At 40.8% G+C, this 20,581-nt stretch overlaps 1 protein-coding gene across 1 annotated transcript in view; it reads right to left on the bottom strand.

Moving 5' to 3' along the window:
* Positions 1 to 20,581, bottom strand: part of LOC139609641 (NLR family CARD domain-containing protein 3-like) — a 106,684-nt gene that overhangs the window by 23,141 nt on the left and 62,962 nt on the right. The gene's annotated exons all lie outside the window — the stretch shown is intronic.

Raw genomic sequence — 20,581 nt, 5'->3', positions numbered from 1 at the left:
AACGGAGCTGTGTGAACTACATACCATAATATGGAAGTCCAAGCAGCAAAGGAATGAGCTGCTGGCTAAACTATCTAAACCAACCACGTCCGTCAAAATAAAATCCTTCCAAAATAAAACGGAGCCTTGCATAAATATACCATCCATCAATCGACATCCATCAATATTAAAATAAAATAAGAACAAAATTAAAGGAACACTCTGTGAATTTTGCCGAACTTCAAACATTTAGTGTCTCACAAAGCAATTTTTTTTTTTCCAAGGCAGAATCACCACTGTGTCTTCACACTGCCACATGTGCAGGCCTTCTAAATCTCTCCTTAATAATACAACATGGCTTATTCCTATTCAGACTCTATCTGCTGGAAGCTTTACCAACCAGACTGCTACTGATCTCCAGCCTTAACAAGGCAGTCACATTTGGTTTCCTAAACATCAGCTCACTATCTAGTAAATCACTGCTAATAAACAACTTGATTCTTGAGCATAAGCTGGAGATGATTGCTCTTTGTGAAACATGGCTTAAACCAAATGTTATCCTTACCCTTAATGAAGCTTCCCCCCCTGATTATACTTATGAACATGCTGCTCAGCTACTAAACAAGGTGGGGGTGTGGCCTTAATTTATGAGTCAAATTCTGGACTAACATCCAAACCTGGTGTGACCTTTAACTCTTTTGAGGCGCTTGTCTTGAAATCACCTCCATTAGCTAAGAATAGTTTTCACCAGGGTGATAAACTGTGACCATTTCATCTGGTGGTGCTTTACAGACCACCAGGCCCTTATTCACAGTTTTCAGAAGAATTTGGTGAATTCCTCTCAGGCCTTGTTATGGACACTGATGACATTTTCATTATGGGTGACTTTAATATTCACCTGAATAATGCCTGTGACCCTTTGAGTAAAGCCTTTCTAGCAATTATCAACACTTTTGGTTTCACCCAGTCTGTGTCTGAACCAACTCATTGCAGTGGTAACACTTTAGACTTGATTCTATCCCGTGGGATACAGGTATCTAATCTGACTGTGTGGAAAATTTCACCAAAGAATTAAACATTAGTCCTAGCGAGTCTTCTGGACTCAGTTGATCTTCTTCAATCTCATACTCCTTCTTGTGATCTGCGCTCCCAGAGTTTAGGGCTCTTGTCTGTTCCTGGAGTTAAAAAGTCTTCTGCTGGCTGCAGAGCCTTCTCCTGTCGGGCCCCTCTGTTCTGGAACAACCTCCCTGCTGGTATTAAGCTGTCCGACTCAATTCATGCCTTTAAATCTAAACTTAAAACTTATTTTTATGCCTTAACTTTTACTTAGATGTATATTCTCTAACTACCTCAGATGTTGTACCTGTTATTCTCCTAATATCGACGGGGGGGGGGGGCTCAGTCTCAATAAATCAATCATCCCCAGTATATACACAGTATAGCCCACAAAATTACTGTGCACTTTCTGACTTTACTGCATTTACTGATTTATTATTTGTCTCTCATGCACATGAGCGCCCAAGCTGTGTGCCCCTCCCCCTCTCCATCTCCCTGTGACCCACCCCCCACCCCCCCACCTCCCTCTCTCTGTCTTTCTCCCCCTCGTTGTTCTCTACAGGTCCTTCTGCCCGGAGCTGCAGAGTTAGAGTCTCCAACTGCAGCTGCCTCCACGATCCTGCTCAACACCTGCTGCTGAATTACTGTCACTGTTATTAACCATCATTCATACTGTTTTATATCAGTAGCAGTATTATCGTTAACATTAACATTATAGTTGCTGCTGTTACTGCTCATTACTGTTACTACTATGAGTGCATCTCTCTCTTTCACTCTCTCCCACCCTGAGCCCGGTTCTGCCTGAGGTTTCTGCCTCTTAAAGGAAGTTTTTCCTTGCCACTGTCGCCAGGTGCTTGCTCTGGGTGGGAATTGTTGGGTCTCTTTCTCTCCTATACTTTAAAGAGAAGGTATTGACCTCCTCCAATTGGAAAGTGCCTTGAGAGAACTTTTATTGTGATTTGGTGCTACACTGATAAAAACTTGATTTGATTCATCTAATGATTCATTCATTTGAGTAATGTGCTGGCAGAGTGGCAGCAAGTCTTCATGGCTCATACTTTTTTTTTTTTTTGGCAGGTCTTTATTCTGCACTGTTGTTTCGTCTGACTATGGAGAAAAAAGTGTGCTGGAGGGAGGACCTCCTTCCTTTACGCTTTACCAGAGAGGGTACCGGCTGAGCTGAAAGTGCCATATCGAGGATGCGGAGCCAGGGCTAAGCCAAAGGCTAGGAGATGGAGAAACAAGCCTTTTCTACCATCAGTCCTCATGAGGAATGTGAGCTCAGATGAGAATATCAGCCACAGAAGAACAGTGTGTAAAGTAGGATGTGGACCAAGATGAATGACTATAGACCAGTGGCCCTCACATCAGACATCATTAAGACCCTGGAGCTGCTGCTTCTCCACCTTTCTTAGGCCACAGGTTGAACACACACTTAACCCTCCACGGTTCAGAGAGATGCAGGCACTGTAAGGCCGGACACACACTGGATGAGTTGTGTGTGCGTCGTCTAACAGATGAGAGCAGACACACTTCCTGCCTGCCATCATGGAATCTAGAATTTTGGCATCTTGCCCATTTTTCTTGCAGGACGCCTCCTGCAGGAAAACAGACAGAGAAAACATGTGGACAGTCATTTTGACATCATACCAGCAGCATTACACAAAACTGACACCTTCCACTGTAGTGTCTGTGTGGAGGCTGAATCCCAACATGTCATAGACGTGAAAAATTAGCAGCTGCGTGTGGAGACAGTGGTGTTTGCGACATTTTCTGTCTAAAATAAATGTATTAATTATGATCATGAGGTTTTTATTGTTCACACAAAATGGGGTTGTTACCACATTGTGGGTAAAACTACAGTGATTGAACATAAATCATCATAAAATTCATGCATTAAAAAAAATGGATTCAGTCATGTCAGACTTCTTGTATTCTTAGAGAAATAAACAAGTATCCACATTATCCCATACATGCTAGATCAAGTAATGTGACTGTTGAGCCAGTCATCGATGCTATGCAGGAACATGTTCTATAAAACATGTGATAACTTGTGATCTGTTGATGATAGAGACAAGCTAAACGTGAGACTCTCTGACTTATGGCTTACTGTTTTACAGGCGCTTAGTGGAGGAGACATTCCCACACACTGACCCCTGCTTTGGTACGAGTTCACCTCCAGATCTGCTGAATGACTCCAATAAATGTGCTTCAAAATGCCTGTCTGTGTTTGTGACTGTCTGTCTGTAGCTGTCTGTGTTTGTGACTGTCTGTCTGTCTGTAGCTGTCTGTGTTTGTGACTGTCTGTCTGTAGCTGTCTGTGTTTGTGACTGTCTGTCTGTCTGTAGCTGTCTGTGTTTGTGACTGTCTGTCTGTCTGTAGCTGTCTGTCTATATCCAGCCCTGTCAAACTAATAATGTGAAATTAGAAAAAATGATAGAAAAATCTTTTCTATGTTTTCATCTTACATGATGAGACGCTCCCATCTGCCCCACTGCCCTCCAAGCTCCTGAGGAAATATTCCTCTTGGGGTCTGTTTATAAAGCCAGATATATTCAATAAGTTGAACTATTGGTTGGTTATTGAATGTACTGTAAATAGAAGCTGTCTGAGCCTCTTGTTTCCTGTTGGATGGAATAAAACATGTATCTGACTACAGTCTTCCCTATGTGGACAGATAAGTTGTGTGTTTTCCAATGATATATAGAACTTCTGTAAGAGGCTCAGTCATCAGAACAGAAGTGATTATTGTTGGTTCATGATTATTGTTGACTAATTGTTCTTTGTTGCTCACAGTGGCTGATGTTGATTATATTGTGTGTGCATTACAAGGCCTTTGGTGCTAAAATGAGCCTCCTAGTGGTATTTTAATTGATAACCCATGTTAACTAAATCCAGCAGTCACAGAATAAGGCTTTGTTGTAATGAGTGATTTCTATGAGACACAGTCAACACTGAAGCCAACTGCTTGGTCTACACACACGTTCTACAGATCAGTTACATGTCACATCTGAAGCAATCGGAAAAAAGCTGTAATTCCTGCCTTGGTGTTTTTCTCACAGGTTTATAGTGATCACTTGGGTCTCGCTGCTCTGTGTAGACGTAGTCTGGCCTCTCTGTCTTTCAGCTGCCAGGTGCCTTTGTAAAACCTGCTTTAGTTTGCCTTCCTCCACTTTGACCTGTTGCCTGTCGATTTAGTTTCTGTCACTTGTTTTAAAGGGACACACGCATTGATGAGTGGCCTCGGACAAAAGGATCAAATGTGATGTAATGTGATGTCACAGGGTTTCTGTGTTTAATGAAAGACTTTTTAATACCACACAGAACGTAACTGAAAACCTGTTTCACAGTCAAACAGGCCAAAGTATGAGAGTATGATGGAAAACCTGTTGTCACGATATGACCCCACATTATTTATTATTACGGCACAAATTCTCAGTACGTTGCAGCAGCATACGACACTAATTCCTAGAGATATAATTCATTAAACTAATACAAGCTGGTTCCCAGTAAGCAGCAGAATAATGATTTATCCAACATTGCCTGTGGTGGTGAAAAACATGTTTCAGAGTTTCATAAATGAAGCTGAAGACTTAAATTCCTTCAAGACCAGCAGACTCAGCTCTATTCAAGCTCCTTTATCATTTTAATGTAGGATTCCTCCAGCCTATATTCACTGTGAGTGCACATCTAGAGTGAGCACCTGACACAGCAAGGGATTTTTATTTTCAACTACATTTCAAAATATTCCTGCAGAGGGGAGGAGCAGCTGAAAGTGAAAGTGTTCAGTGAGCTCAGACTCCATTTGAAGTGGACGGAGCAGAAGGAGGGAAACTGAAGGCTGAGGCAGGTGAGTGTTAACACAACATTATTATTATTTTACTGTCAAAGTCTCTGAGTCAGTTTGTCCCTGTGGACTGTGGAGGGAAGAAGAGTCACAGTGAACTTCTGTCCACACAGAGACACTGAGAGGAAAACCTGTGTGTGTGTGTGTGTGTGTGTGTGTGTGTGTGTGTGTGTGTGTGTGTGTGTGTGTGTGTGTGTGTGTGTCTTGAACAGCTTGTTTGTCCTGACTCTTGTGTGTGTGAGCTCACAGTCAGTGTTACTGGTTTCCCTCTCAGACTGACTGAACTCCTGAAGATGAGTGATCGTGAACCTCCAGACTTCAGTCCTGAACCTGGACCCTCAGACTCACAGTAAGAGACCTGCTACAAACCTGTGAACCTCCAAACTGTCTCTGTAACAGTGTTTAGTGTGTTGAGCTCCTGCAGTGATGTCACTTCCTGTAACAGCTGCTGTAGTGTCGCAGAAAATACCTTCCCCTGGTTCCTCTGACATATCAGTGTATTAACAGTGACTGCTGAGGAGCTGGTTTCTTGTGAAATGATCCCAACAAAGAAGAGTTTGACTTTTTTCTTGTGCATATTTTTGCTGCAGCTGATGAACATGACAGAGATGTAAAGATGTCAGTAATTAAAGGGCCGTGGTGGAGCAGAGAAGCAGCCACAGAAGAAGAGAGCAGTGTGTTGGTGAACCTGGATGAGCTGGGATCTAACAGAGTTGACCACACTTTGCAGGATCATTTTACAGCCTGAATGATGAGCTTCACATGTCAGAGCTTCACTCTCCACAGTTAGTTTGATCCAAACTACAGTGAGCAGCTGTTGGAGGAAATGACTGAGCCTCTTTAACATCAAACTAGATATTTGTCAGCTGTTTATACAGATTTCAGGCTCTATGTAATATGGGCCGCTGATTGTAAAGTGGTTCATACTGAAATAACAACATTTCACCATATTTAGTCAACTTGTGTTTTCTTAAACCAGATCAATATTTGTGAACTTTGTCATATTCACATAAAAATAATGTAATGTTGATATTAAATCTAAATTTTAATGTAAAAGCTAAACATTGGTGAAACTTAATATTTAGCTAATATGCTAATTCACACTGCTGATCAGAGGAAGTACCAAAATAAAAGCTCAATCCAGCATTATCCTCAGTAAGACAATGTTCTGTACAAGGAAAATAATTGATAGTGAAGTGAGACTAAAATGATATCCTCAGGATTTGGAGAGAGTGAAAAGTTTTTAGGGAAATGGTTTGATGAGAAAATGACATGGACTGTACATCTTCAGAAATTAGTGGACAAATGTTAGAAAGTAGTAAATATAATGAGGTGTTTAGTTGGAGGTGAATGGGGGCAGACAGACCTGCTTTGGGGACCATATACAAAGGGTTAATTAGATCAGTTTGGGATCATGGTTGTGTGGTTTATGGATCAGCAGCAAACACATCTTTCAAAAATAAGATCATGTACAATGTCAAGCATTGAGATGATGCACAGTTGCATTTAAAACAACCCCAACTACAGCATTACAGGTGGAAATGGGAGACGTGCCTTTAGAAATGAGAAGATGACAGATATCACTGAATTACTGGATCAGTTTACAGGGTCATAGTCCAGGTCATCCAACACCAGACACATTAAACCTGGCTGGGAAAAGGAGAAGAGGGAAACAAAAGGCTTTGGGTGGACAATGAATCAGAAAGCTTCAGAACTGAAATGAGATCAATGAAACGTCAGTCCAACAGTACCATTGTCAGCAATACCACCTTGGATACTTCCAGACACCACAGTAGATTTCACATTGATAGAAAATAAGATAAAGATAAGTTCATTTATAATCCATGTGCCATACAAGCTGACACTGACAGTTGCCATAGTTACATCCAGATATAGACAGATGCATCAAAGAACTCATCTATTAAAGCTGGAGGAGCATTTTTTATTCAAGAACTTCAAATGAAATGTGAGAACCAACTTGCAGGACTGGATGAGACCAGCACATCTCAGTAGCTTGCAGGACACCTTCTGAGACGACCGGCTGGTCAATGTGCACCATTGTCCTGGGGAGGACGTATCATCTCTGCAAGGCCTCTGGCACTTTAGCACTGGCTCTGTTGTCTGTACAGTTTTGAAATATGTTATTCCACCACTGAAAGTCGCCCAATAGCACCAACAAACTGAATGATGGAGGCAGCGGTAAATCAACAGCTCCCATGTTCTGTGAGGTAGAAGTACTGTTTTTGTCAATGGAGTCTGGAATGTGGCTTTGAATAGAGCAATGGCTGTTTCTGGTTAAACAAAAAGGATCTTGCCTTTAACAAAAATGTCTGTCTCAGTAGAAACCCTGTCCAGAATATAGTCAGACACATATATTAATAATCTGAACCTGTTAGTGGCAAATCAGGAACTTTCAGTGGACATACTAATTTGGACAACTGCCTTGTTTTCTTAAGTTGCAGCCTTTTACCTCTTATAGTGTTCTTGCATCATATTGGACTGACTCCATTTAGACCCAAAATGATGGAAAATAGGGCCCAGGTTTGAAAGTATCTGAATGATCTTAGCCACAGCTTTAAGAAGAGTAAATATGACAAAGTTCACAAATATTGCTGTAAATCTGGTTTTAACATTATTTGCAACTAAATGTGGTGAAATGTTAATATCAGTATGAACCACTTTACAGTCTGTGATCCACAATCTTACACCAGCACAAAGCACAACACTAGTGTCTTTGCTAGTGTGTGTTGGTGTTAAAATGAGGTGAGGTCAGGAGCAGTGTCGACTCATTTCTATCTCATTTCATTCAGTTTCACCTGAGGCTGTAAAATATGAAAGTGAGGGAACAAAAACATGCATTGCAGTTTCAGGTGAATATTTTTCAGCCGGGCCTGTTTGGTGGAATCCTGCTGTAGCTGTAGACGTCTGCTCGCACACTTTCACTCTGCACACCAGCAGTTTCCTCTGCAGAGAAGAGCTCTGTCTTACTCCCTGCTGAATCAACCATTATCAGAGAAATCCACCAAGGTGCAGGTGCACCTGGCTTTTAGAGGGGATGGGAGAGAGCTCTCTGTCCTAAATGCTCTGGCTCCATGAGCCTAGATGGTTAAAATAGGCCCTAAGTCTTCAGAAGGAACCAATGGGCTCAGAGCTGAGAGCCACAGACAGAGGAGGGAAGTCACAAAGTGTTGAGAGACGAACTCACACACTGTTGGTTTGGCTCTTTTCATGGGGTTTGTTGTCAAGAACAATCATGTAGAATAACAGAAGAATGATCCTTTAATTACACACAAGACTGTCTTTACCATCACTGATATCTGTGCAGATGTAACTCTGAAAAAAAAAAAAAAAAAAATCAGCTCATATTAAATGTGGCTAGTATAGCTAGCTGCTAGTTGTTGGGCAGCAGCCCTGTGCTTGTGTTAGCTGCTGTTTGTCTTTGTGTGTTATCAACAGCTGGGACTGGTGATCTCCAGGTAAAATGAAGGGTCCCACTCGGCCCCTGGATGAGAGCAGTCACAGTGTTTGTGATTCAGAGCAGCAGAGAATTGACAGAGTTTGATGTTAAAATCAGAAAGTTGATGAGAATCAAACTGCAACAGTCTCACAGATCTTCTGCTGCTGCTGCTGATCTGAACACCAGCAAAGCTGCAGCTCTCTGCAACCAACAAATGTTGCAGCTGTTGTTGTGTGTTGATGTCAGCACTGCAGCATCATGGGAAGCCACAGACCTTCAGACTGCAACACAAACCAGATCAAAGCAGGGCCAGTGGCTGAGGCGGGAAAGTGGAGACAAGAGTAAACTCAGCTGGGACAAGGAGGCAGGAAGGATTAGATTGATGCTGGGAGCAATTTATGAGCAGCTCCCACCTCCCCAACATCATAGTGAATAAACAGCTGAGGAGCCAACATGTCCTCTATGTTCAGGTGGAGCTTCATGTGGCTCCTTCTATCAGGGGCTAAAACAAGCCTGTCTCCAGGCCCACACACCTGGAGACATCAGCAGGTGCTGAGGTGTCTCCCAGCAGCCACTGAGAGTCAGAGCTCAGAGGTGAACTCACTGGAGGCAGAAGGAGACAAGATGGATTTGATTTGTTGGTGAGGGCGAAGGACTCAGGAAGCAGCTTTGAACAGGCGTGATGCAGCTGAAGGCAGGGAGGGACTGGCCAATCAGAGGAGATCCAGGAAAACAGCTCCTAGTTCCTCAGGAGACAGCTGCCACTGATCTGAGAGCAGATGTTGTGTTGTGCTCAGAAACACAGCAGCTTGTGTATGTTGTGGAGCTGACAGTACCATGGGAGGACGCAGTAGAAACGGCCTCTGAGAGGAAACAGCTCAGATACACAGAGCTGGCAGCAGAGGCAGAGGAGCCTGCTCTGAAAGCTGAGCTCCAGGGGAGGTTGGCTGTAGGGGTTTTGTTGGCAGATCAGTCTGGTCCCTGTTACCTGAACTGAGCTGCTCTCACTTCTGTTCTCTTCAAGTCCACGTTGTGCTTCTCTGAACCTGTGCACTGTGAACTCAAAGCGCTCCAGGTGTCCTTCATGTCATATCTAGTTGATTGTGTGTGAACACAACAAAAGCTCAGACTTGATCTTGAAGAATGGAGCTTCTTCTAATCACATGAATAACACAAGTGGTCATGTGACTGTGGTTCAGGAGCAGTTACCAGAGCAGACTGACACTGACACTCAGAGAAACTCTGTTCATCAACTATCAGACCTAAACCGTGGACGTTGTGCTGAGCTGAAGGGTTGTAGGACTGTGAGCACAGGTTTGATCTCTGCTCTGTGACCTTCATTAACCCCGTCCTCACTCAGTCTGCTCCTCACTGGGGGGTTGATGTGAAAATCAGATCAATTCTACTTCCTCATTCAGTGAAGATCAGCTGAATAAATCTGTGGTGTTTTCCAGCAGGAGGCTCTGAATGTTACCTGAAGGTGAACTGGTTGTTGCTGCAGGTCACAGAATCTGACGGCTCACAGAATGGGCTGTAACACCGGTGGTAGACTGAGGCCGAGCACTCGTCCTCCTCAAGTTCTCAACAGTAACACAAGTTCTTCTTTAAAGATGTGGACACAGAGAAATCTTTTCCCTCCTCCTGTAAATGTGACATTGTGCAGTTGTTTGGTGACTTTGGAACATTGAAGCTGCTCCACCATGTTTGTTCTGAACAGTGTGACTGAGTTCTCACTGTTTGTTCACGTCCTCAGTGTTTTGTTTCTGTGCTGATGTCTGTAGTGTCAGAGAGGGAACAGACTAAACAGTCGTGAATCCTCTGATTCTCCTCTGATCACAGACTGAACTGAGGTCAGCAGCAGCTGATCAACCTGTGTTCACATCAACAGCTGTATGAATGTTGTGCTGACATTTGGATGATGTGTGTAGAAGGCTGACATGATGAAGATCCACAATAACAGAAGCACAAAGTCACTCTACTCATTTTAGACAAAGATCATTGATCAGGACAAATCTGATTGATTATCAATCAATGATCTACATCTTTGATTCTTTATTCAGATTGGAGAACTGCAGTTTGTCAGAGATCAGCTGTTCTTCTCTGGTCTCAGCTCTGAAGTCCAACCCCTCCCATCTGAGAGAACTGGACCTGAGTGGAAACCAGAACCTGCAGGATCCAGGAGTGAAGGGTCTGTGTGGTTTTCTGCAGAGTCCAGACTGTAGACTGGAGACTCTGAGGTCAGTTCACTGTTGTAGATCTTATATCTTGAATCCACAACTAATGAAGCTTCACACACAAGTTGAATCCATTGACTGTGAATGAATGAATGACATTGTAAATAGTTGTTGTCTCATGTTTCCAGTTGTTCTTCTCTCAGACTGAGAATGATTCTTCAGTTTCAGCTCATTTCACTCACTTGTCATGAATAATGTCTGTTCACTTCAGTTCAACCTTCACAGCTCACACACTCGTATTTCTCTCAGTCAGAGGACTCATGTTTTCTAAATCCACTGGAGAAAATGTCCAGTGTTAGTTGTTCAAGTCAATTCATTTTTATCACAACAACATACACAAGATCCTCACAACTAATATTTGTCCAAAGAAAGTGAAGAAACAATCTTCTTGTTTTCAGTAGATTTCAGTGAAGTGTCAGGACTAATGTCTGTTTGATCAAACTGTGTGTGTGTGTTTTCATCTGTAACACAACACACACAACTGTTGTGTTGACAATGTTGTGTTGTACTGACATGATGATGATCCACAATAACAGAAGGACAAAGTCACTCTACTCATTTTAGACAAAGATCATTGATCAGGACAAATCTGATTATCAATCATTGATCTACATCTTTGATTCTTTATTCAGATTGAGGAGCTGCAGGTTGTCAGAGATCAGCTGTTCTTCTCTGGGCTCAGCTCTGAAGTCCAACCCCTCCCATCTGAGAGAACTGGACCTGAGCTTCAACACCCTGCAGGATTCAGCCCTGAAGGATCTCCATGGTCTCGTGGAGAGTCCAGACTGTAGACTGGAGACTCTGAGGTCAGTAGAGGGGCGGAGTCAGTCCATGCTGCTCTCAGCAGTATTGTACTAAACACAGTTAGTATCAGAGCAAAGATCCAGTGTTTCCTGTGAACCTCCAACCTCCTCAGTGGCTGCTTTCCTCAGTGAAGCTGTGAGAGGAGAACGGGGACAGGCTTCAGGATTGGACAGAAAGACAGAGAGAGAGACAACAGTCAGCCAATCAGAGCAGCCAGAAGCTTGCTGTGATCATGTGTGTGAGTTGATGTGAAGACGACTGTTGTTGTTGTGTTGATGTGAACAGGAAATAAAGCTGATTCCAGCTGACAGCCTCACAGATGGACAGAGACAGTGTCCTCATTCATCAAACTGTCCAATCTGATCTGAGACTGTTTGTTCTCTGGTTTCAACACTAAACAGCTGATCAGTTTCATGTGTGTCACAGCTCTGAGAGTGTTTAAAGTGACATCAGCTGACAGGTAACAGGAGTGAATCCATCACTGACCTGTTGCTGACTCAGCACTTTGTTTCCACTGTGGACTGAGTGAAATGTGCAGAGTGAACAGACTTGATGCTGAACGTCTCTGCAGGTCTGTGAGCTTCCAGCTCAGTGTGTTCACTCCAACACGTTAACATGAGAGCTGAGAGGAAGCAGCTGCTGCACATCTGGTCTGAACAGGACTGAAGTCCCTGCTGCATCACTGACTGATGAAGTGAGTCTCTGTAAACACTGATTCATCTCCTCTGCTTTCTTCTTCTCTACACAGCTGTTTGTGGTGAGAGTGGAGAGGAGAGCTTGATCCAGCAGTGACTGACAGAGGAATCAGAAGAAGTGGAGATGACTCTCAGTGCTGCAGTCTGAACTGATCTGAGAACAGCTCCACTGTCACACACACAGTCCAGTCCACCATCATCCCTGTGTGTTCCTCTGGATCTGACAGAGCATCATCAGTGTCTCTGGACTTAAAGCTCATCAAGTTCAGCTCTGAACAGTTTCCTTGTTGAGCTTCACAAAGAGGGAATTTCACAGTAAAATGACTTGAACTCTGAAGATTAGTTTGACTCAGACGTTGAAGCCTCATGTTCTTCAGCTGAACTTTACCAGATATTATTGTACAGGAGAAACATGTTGTTTTTATCCTCCATCTTATTGATGTATTCAATAATACTTTATAGAAATTATAGTAAATTATCATATTCATAATATTGAATCTGCTAAATATTTGTAACCAGCCCCTGCAGTGAATAGAAACCAAAAACGGTTTTACTATAGTAGAAGTTAAAATGTTTTAAGATAAAAGTAAAAAGTAAGTTGAAATTAAAATCTACTCATTATGTTCCTGTTACAGTTTCATAGTATTGTATTTTATTGCACATTTACTGCTTCTCTTAAGCCTGTTGAGATATGAGGTTTTTAGCCATATCTCCCAGCCTTTTATATGAGCATGTCTATATATCTTAATGATAAGTCAACGAGTATCATTGGTTAAATTAATCATTCAATAGTAATAATCAATAGTACTTTAAATCCTTCTGTATGGTAAATAATGTTTTTATATTTACTTCCTGTTTTTTATAGCCTTATATTTGACTGGTGTTTAGTTCTGCTGTTTGTAGCAGAATAATAATTCAGTGTAAATGAAAATGAAGCTTAAATTTTCACCGACAAAGTGAGGGGGGCAGTAGAGTTTCAGGAGCCAGAACAACCTCCACCAATCAGAGGTTTAGTTCAGCCTGAGAGGTAAAACCCAGGGCTAGTCAGAGCATCATCATCTTCATCAGCTCCTCTCTTCTCTCATTGGCTGTCATTCACAGCTGATCCACAGAAATACTCTGGGCTTTGTTTACTAGAGGTTTTAATGTTGGCATTTCACTTGTTTCTTGTCTTTGTTCAACACGACTGTTTTTACATCCAGAGACTGTTGATGTGAAGTGCAGCATTATCAATGACCATAATTAGCAAATCATTTGAACACATTTCCTCCAACCACTACTGACTTATTCAATGACCTTGTTGCTTCCAATGATAATTTAAGATTCTCTTTAGATTCAGTTTCTCCTGATCAAAAAACACCACGAATGAACTGTTTAAATTAACAGTTATGTAGTCAGGAAAGAGAGACAATTAATTCAGAAAACCAAAATAACCACAGTTTTCTTTTCTACAGTTGATCATCTTTTAAATCCACCACCTGCTCTCAGTCTAACTCAACTTTCAACTGAGAAAATCTCAGCCCAGTTTTAAAAGAAAACATTTCTGTTAGAGCCAGCATAGCAAATATTAACACACAAACTGTCATGGGCTCCCAGCTATGATGTCAACCAATCTGCTACCTTACTCTCTCCTAAGGAACAACAAGACTAATAAAGTCCTCTGAACTCAGGAAACATTTAACCAAAAACATTTTAGAAAAGTTCCAATCTGGTTATTCAGCAACCCACAGCACAGAGAGTGCTGTAATCAAAGTGGTAAATGAGAAATGAGCCGGTCTCTGACCGTGTTTTAGTCTGATTTATTCTTATTTAATGAAACAGCCATAGGAATGGTGAATATCCTCAGGGGCCCCACAGTACTGAATATGGTGTTCCTCAAGGAACCATTCACAGCCCAATCCTGTTATCACTATATTTGCTCCCATTGGGAAACAGTATCAACCATCACCATATTGGGTGCCATCTGTACGCTGATGATACACAATTGTACATCTCTGTTTCCCCAAATGACTCCATTGCACTGCTCTCTCTCATCACCTGTCTCACTAACATTAACACATGGATGTGTAAAAACCTTTTAAAAGCAGCAAGAGAAAATCTTCATTTTGTGTTTGGTCTCAGCAAACAAATGAAAACACTAATCACATATTTGGGATCACTTTAGCCTCAGATCTTTAGAGGAAGAAATAAGAAATGTTTCCAAAGTCCCTCAGAATCCTCACTCACACTTTTATCACTACCTGTTTAGACTGTTGTGATTCTCTGTACCTTTCAGAAACGACTGTAAAGTTGTGACATGAGATTTTCTTTGGTTTTATGTTCCATGCAAATCACTAAGCTCTTCCACTACCTTTCTCTTAGATGTCTTTTCAGTGTTTTTTGTGGTTGTGTTGTTTTAATCCTGCGTGAATCACTTTGGCCAAAGTGTTTGTAGGACATATTTTATGTATGTTATCTATATGTTATATCAATAAAGTGGAATTGCTCTGAAACTTCATGGTCTGCACCCACACTGACAACTTGTCGCTGATTGGCTGGTTGGTTATTCCCTTGAGCCAATCACTTCCTCTCCTGCCTCCTGACCAAACAGAGCTCAGTGACTCTGACTGTTGGTGGGTTGAAGAGCTGAGCAGCTGCTGATCTCCTGCAGGAACAGAAACCATCCAGTGAGCAGCAGCTCTGTGGTGAAGCAGCTCAGTGATGACAGAGGTTCAGACAGCCACTTACAAGAGGAGCATCTCTGAACACAGCTCATGATGAAGCTTGAAGTGGACGGACTCCAGTGGCAGAAGACTCAGCAGGTCACAAAGAGCTCAAAGTTCTTATCAGTGTCATATGAAAGGAGGTCAGTCATCGTTTTCAGGTGGTGTCAGCTGAGAGCACAACACACACAAACACACCAGAGTCCATAACCAAACAGGTGGAGTGTGAACGCTGGATGGACCCTGCAGTGGGACGGTTTAGTTGACATGGTTTTTGTCGGGGACTCGGTCCATAGAGATTTAAACAGACAGTGACAGATCAGTGGAACCATAACACCAAGTTCTGTCAGTCAACACAATGTGGAGCTTCACAGCACAAATCTGAAATATCAGGTGTTAACAGAATGATGGGAACCAAAACAGACCGGCTGCACCGAGACACTGACCCTGCTGTTTTTACTGGTCAGCTCCCACTCTGTCAGTGACTGTGTTTCATTGTTCAGCTCGTAATCATGAAAACAACTCTCTCACTTTCTAATGAGTCGGCAGCAAAAGTCAGTGAGTCATCTGCAGTTATACATTTTAAAAAACTGGTGATAAAAGTTTGAGACTTCAATTTAAAATGTTTATGAGATGATTTTGGTCCAGATGCTCTGTAACTTGTTTTCCTGAAGGTCAGAGGTCAAACTGTTAATAATGGAGTCTGCATGATCAAGGTGTTACAGGAGGAGGAGGATAATCACCTGCACAACCTGGCAACCCAAATGTTTTTCTTGTCAATGTTTTATAACTGAGCTGTAAATGATTTAATGTTTTACTGTAGTGTGTGTGTGTGTGTTTGTGTGTGTGTGTGTGTGTGTGTTGCCTGTGTGTCGAGACAGTGCCCCTGTTGGTGGGACTGTGGTATCACACCCCCTACTAAATAATTCACACGTGTATGATTCGGAGCATTTCATTGGCTGACCGCTGGAAGTCACCACAATACAGGGTTTTGTCGAATCCACTGTTTTAATCTGATTTAAACACAGAATTGTCAGTTATCCAGGAAACGTCAGCTGCCATAACTTCACCTTTACTTTAACTTTTGGTGCAGACAAGTTAATGAACTACCCTCATCTTTTATTTCAGAGTATCAATTTAAAACACATAAAAAACTGATTTTGAAATCCTACTGCATTTTTCATTTGATAAAAAGCCTTCCCTAGCATTATTAGTTTGTTAGCTCCATCAATGAGATAGAGCAAACAAACAAAGCTATTTTGATGCACAGATAAATTGTTGTTTATGTCAGCACTTTAGCTGACTGTCATGAAGTAATGCTGTAGGCCATTAGAATTCTAATTTCCAACATACAGATGAATTAGATCAGATACTGTACTGTGTTGGATGCCTGAAACATACCAAAATGAAAAAGAAAAGATTGTGTTGATGTTTTCAATGCAAGAAATTGTAAAACAAAACATGATGTTGCAAAGAACACATAAACGACCGCTTTTGCTCTTTGGCTCTTGGCTGCCCTCATTTCTTGATCTGACGGAACCTTTGTAGGCTGTTATCTTTTCATGTTTGTGCATGTGTATGTGGCGGTTCTTACAAATGTAGATATGCATCCTATGATAGTGCATGTGATAATGTCTCTCACTAGTGACAACTACAGTGTGGTTGAGATAGTGAGAGAAGCAACGCATCAAAACTCAATGCTTCAAATAGATCATGTTCAGATATGTATAAAGTGACTGGTCTAAGACAGGGTTCAAATACAAGTTTCACTAGTTATGGCTGACAAGTTTTTCTAAATATAGCAGCACTATCACTGTTGCTATTCCCACCTATGCTTTTCTCCCCTATCACTAATTAGAGTGGAGGCTTTAAGTCATGTGATCTGATCAGCCAGTAGTCTTACGATCGACGACACTAAACCGTCTAAATAAAATGTATAGTGTAAAGTGACTGAAGACATTATCCTCTGGCCTTTGCAGGAGATGGCAGCAACAAGGTCCTGGAGGAACAAGCTAAAACCTAAAGATGAGACTGTGTATTTTTCATCCCTGTGTAAAGACAAGGATGGTTTTGATGTTAAGTACATTAACTCATACAAAGGTGAGTCACACAGGCCTATGTTAAAGCATTGTTTACATTTTGTCACTTTTCCTGAGTAATCATTTGTTGTTTAGGTCGAGAGTGTTCAGCTGCCGGCACTTTCACAAGGGAGATTTCCTTGTTGAATACAGAGGACAAGTCATAACTAAACAAGACTATGAAAGCAGACTCAGACTGTACCATGACGGACTTCAAGTTTTTACTTTTGAATTTCGTTTCAATGGAAAACAATTATGGAATGTATATTGCTATATTTATTATGTTGCTGTGCTCAAGTTAGAAGTCACCCATAAATATAAACTCTGCTTTTTCTTATTCTATGGTTGTAGAAGTAGTAGAAGAATAAAGGAGATTAGAAATCCTTCCAGAAACATGATTCCTTAATTGTACAGTGAAACTTGCATTAATTGCTTGTGTGTGTCAGTATATATTTTTACACTTTGTAACATTGTGTTCTTGCTGCTTCAGGCTTGATGCTGCCAGAGAAGATGGCTCCCTTGGGAGACTTGTCAGTGATGATCATGTGAACCCAAACAGCAAAATGAAAACAATCACAGTGGATGGAAAGCCCCACCTGTGCTTATTTGGACTACAGGACATCAGTCCCGGAGAATAGATCACATACAGCTATGGAGATTGTGACTGGTCATGGAGAAGCAAGGTATTTACAGATGGAACTTAATTTTCACAATGAACGAGCACTTACAGCCTACTATCTTTTAACACCACTTTCTGAGAAAAATCTAGCTAGAAATCTTTTCCACTCTGTGCACTGCTGACAGGAAGATGATCTGTCACTGATTCAGGAAGTGAATATTGTACCTCAATAATTCTAATATACTTGTATGTATTCAAGTGAATACACAGTTTACCATTTTTACAATTTCTGTATCAATCGTATGGAGATGTTAATGTATAAGTCATTGTATTGAGTGTGAAACTGAACTGAATACCATTACTGATCATTGTTTCAGCAATATTTGGTATGATCTATGAAGTTTCATGACCTCCTCTTCTATAGTCACTGTAGTATGCTGTGAAGCTGTTAAAACACAGTTCAGATGTAGCTCGATAATATCTTGTCAATTACATAAAGGTTGAAATGAAGATTAAACATGAACCTAAGTGTTGGGATTGACATGGAGGAGTTTATCATTTTTTTTCTTCTCAGTAATTGACAAAAACACTGGTGGGATGGACAAAGTGCACAGCAGAAAGCAAACAACCAGGGAGAAGCACACAGACACACACAGGGAAGAACCTACTGCTGAATCATGTTTGAGAGCAGAGACTTCCTGCAGATTTAATAGGAACTGTCAGTAAAGTTTTGTTCTTCACGAGGCAGGCCACCGAAGCGTCTGGATAATTACTGTATTAACATTAATATCACTAATTTACTGTCACAAGTAGGATTTCAGATGTGTTGTATACAGTTGCAGGACAATCACTGGAGGGTATTGAAAAATTCTGTTTACATCAGGATGAAGGCTGCAGGATTCTGTGTAAAATACACTGCTCAAAAAAAATTAAGGGAACAATGAGATCACACATTGGATCTCAATGACGAAAATATTCAAGTGGAAAGTCTTTACTCAGTAATACTGTGTAATTCGTTTAGAACAAAATGATGTAACAGCAGTCACTGGAAACAAAAATCATCAATCCATTGATGCCTGGATTGAAAATCACACTGAAAATCAAAGTGAAAAATTGAAATCACAGGCCGATCCAACTTTGTGAACAGCAACACATGATGTGTGTTCCTGGACAGTCTGTGGCACCACTTCATGGCATCAGATGCACTGATACATAACGTCCCAGAGGTTCTCAGTTGGACTCAGGTCTGGGGAACATGCAGGCCAGTCAATGGCATCAATGCCTTAGACAGTAGAGCGGCCGAGACACTCTGACCACATAGGTCCAGGAATTGTCCCGCACCTGGAGGAGCCCTGTTCTCTGTTCAGTTCAAGGATTCAATGAGTAAAGCTCTGTCTGATGCTAATTCATTACATTGTGCTTCACTGTAGTATAAAGACAGTTCTGACAGTGCAAGAATAACTAATAACTAATCAATTTCATTGTATAGTGTGTCTGTCTATTAGAGACATTGGAAAGATGAAATTAATTTTACAGGTGAGCAATGATACTGTCTTGTTTCTTTAAGATTTTTTTTAGCTATCGTCAGATCAAGTAAAAAACATAGTGTTAATATACAATTATAAGAACAAGCCCAGTGCAGTTATATAACCCATTTTAAATATAGGGAAGGCAGCGTATTGGTATCAAACCTCCACATTAAGTCTAGTGGGTTGATTTGCGACATCAGAATCAGTATCAGGAGAGAAAGATTAGTATGTGAATCTTTTGACATTTCTTTAAAGCAGCAAATTTAGACTTAACAGAACAAACAAAGTAAAGAGAACTGAGTGTTAACCCCAGTGTTTGGGAATCTGTTTTCCTCTTTTGTAGTGTTTCTTGAAAATGCTGATGAAAAGGAGGATCCTAGGAGGAAACCAAAACGGCAGTGGTCTCCAACAGAGGTCGCAGCAGTAATGAGACATTTCAGAAACCACATCAACAAGGGGAAACTAGCCTCTATGATTGAATGCAAACAGTGCAAGACTGCTGAGCATCCTTCTCTGACTCGTTGCTCTATTCACAACATAAGAGACTTTGTCAGGAATCGGGACTTAATGGTCAAAAAAACAAAAGACAGTCACTGAATATTGAATTTTGTTTATATTTTTTATGTTTATGTGAAGGTCTTTTCGAAATGTTATGTTCTTTTTATATGTTTATATATGTTCGTATGGGCAATTTCTGATAGGCTTGCAACCTGTTCTCAACCTGTTGTCTGGTGTTGCAACTGATGTGATATACACACAGTGTGTTATTTGATGTTATCAGGAGAAGTGACTTTCACTATGTTGTCAAACAGTGATAGTAATTAAAACCTTTCTCCTTGTTCACTGACTCTGAATGCTGTGGTATATCCTGATATCTATTAATAGATCATGTAGATACACAGATAGTGAGTCCTTTAATGCGTGGTATGAAAGTGTGGTTTCACATTTGCATCACTATACAAAAATACTATAAATACAGTATCTTTTAAATTGCACAATGCACAGTGCTGATGTACTATGCACTGTGTAGAACAATTTGTCCTCATATAATAGGTGTGTCCTTTTAATACACGATGCGTTCACTTTTGTGTTTGTATTTATCCATGTTCTATTTATTCATGTTTGAGCCTTTAATACACTAAAGCACTTCTCAATTATTTTCTGTTACGCCCCCCAACCCCCCTGCCATACTATAAATAGTATCATTTGTCTATGAAATTGTTATAAGTACACCTCTGCATAACACTGTATCCTTATTAACATTAAAGAAAACAAAAAAGAAGAACAAAAAGAACAAAAGAAAGAAATATAGATCAACTTATAAGAAAGAATAACTTTATTAACTTTGTTTTTTAGTCTGTAACAGAAAAGATTTAAAGTGCATCAATTTGCCTGAAATTCAAAAAAAATGAAATCCTTATTTAAACTATAAACATTTTTTGACTGACTGCCATTTGATACTGAAAAATAGAATTAAATAAAATCAATAAATAATAATAAATTCAAACTGATCAGCAACATGCACTCAGGAGCACAATATATCAAATATGTTAACCTACAAAACAAAAATGAATAAAACAA

This window comes from Trachinotus anak, unplaced genomic scaffold, assembly GCF_046630095.1.
Source record: "Trachinotus anak isolate AG129_WGS33_773 ecotype Australia unplaced genomic scaffold, CSIRO_AGI_Tana_v1 ptg000026l, whole genome shotgun sequence".
Classification (NCBI taxonomy): Eukaryota; Metazoa; Chordata; class Actinopteri; order Carangiformes; family Carangidae; genus Trachinotus; species Trachinotus anak.
This window is presented reverse-complemented; position numbering and strand designations above follow the sequence as displayed.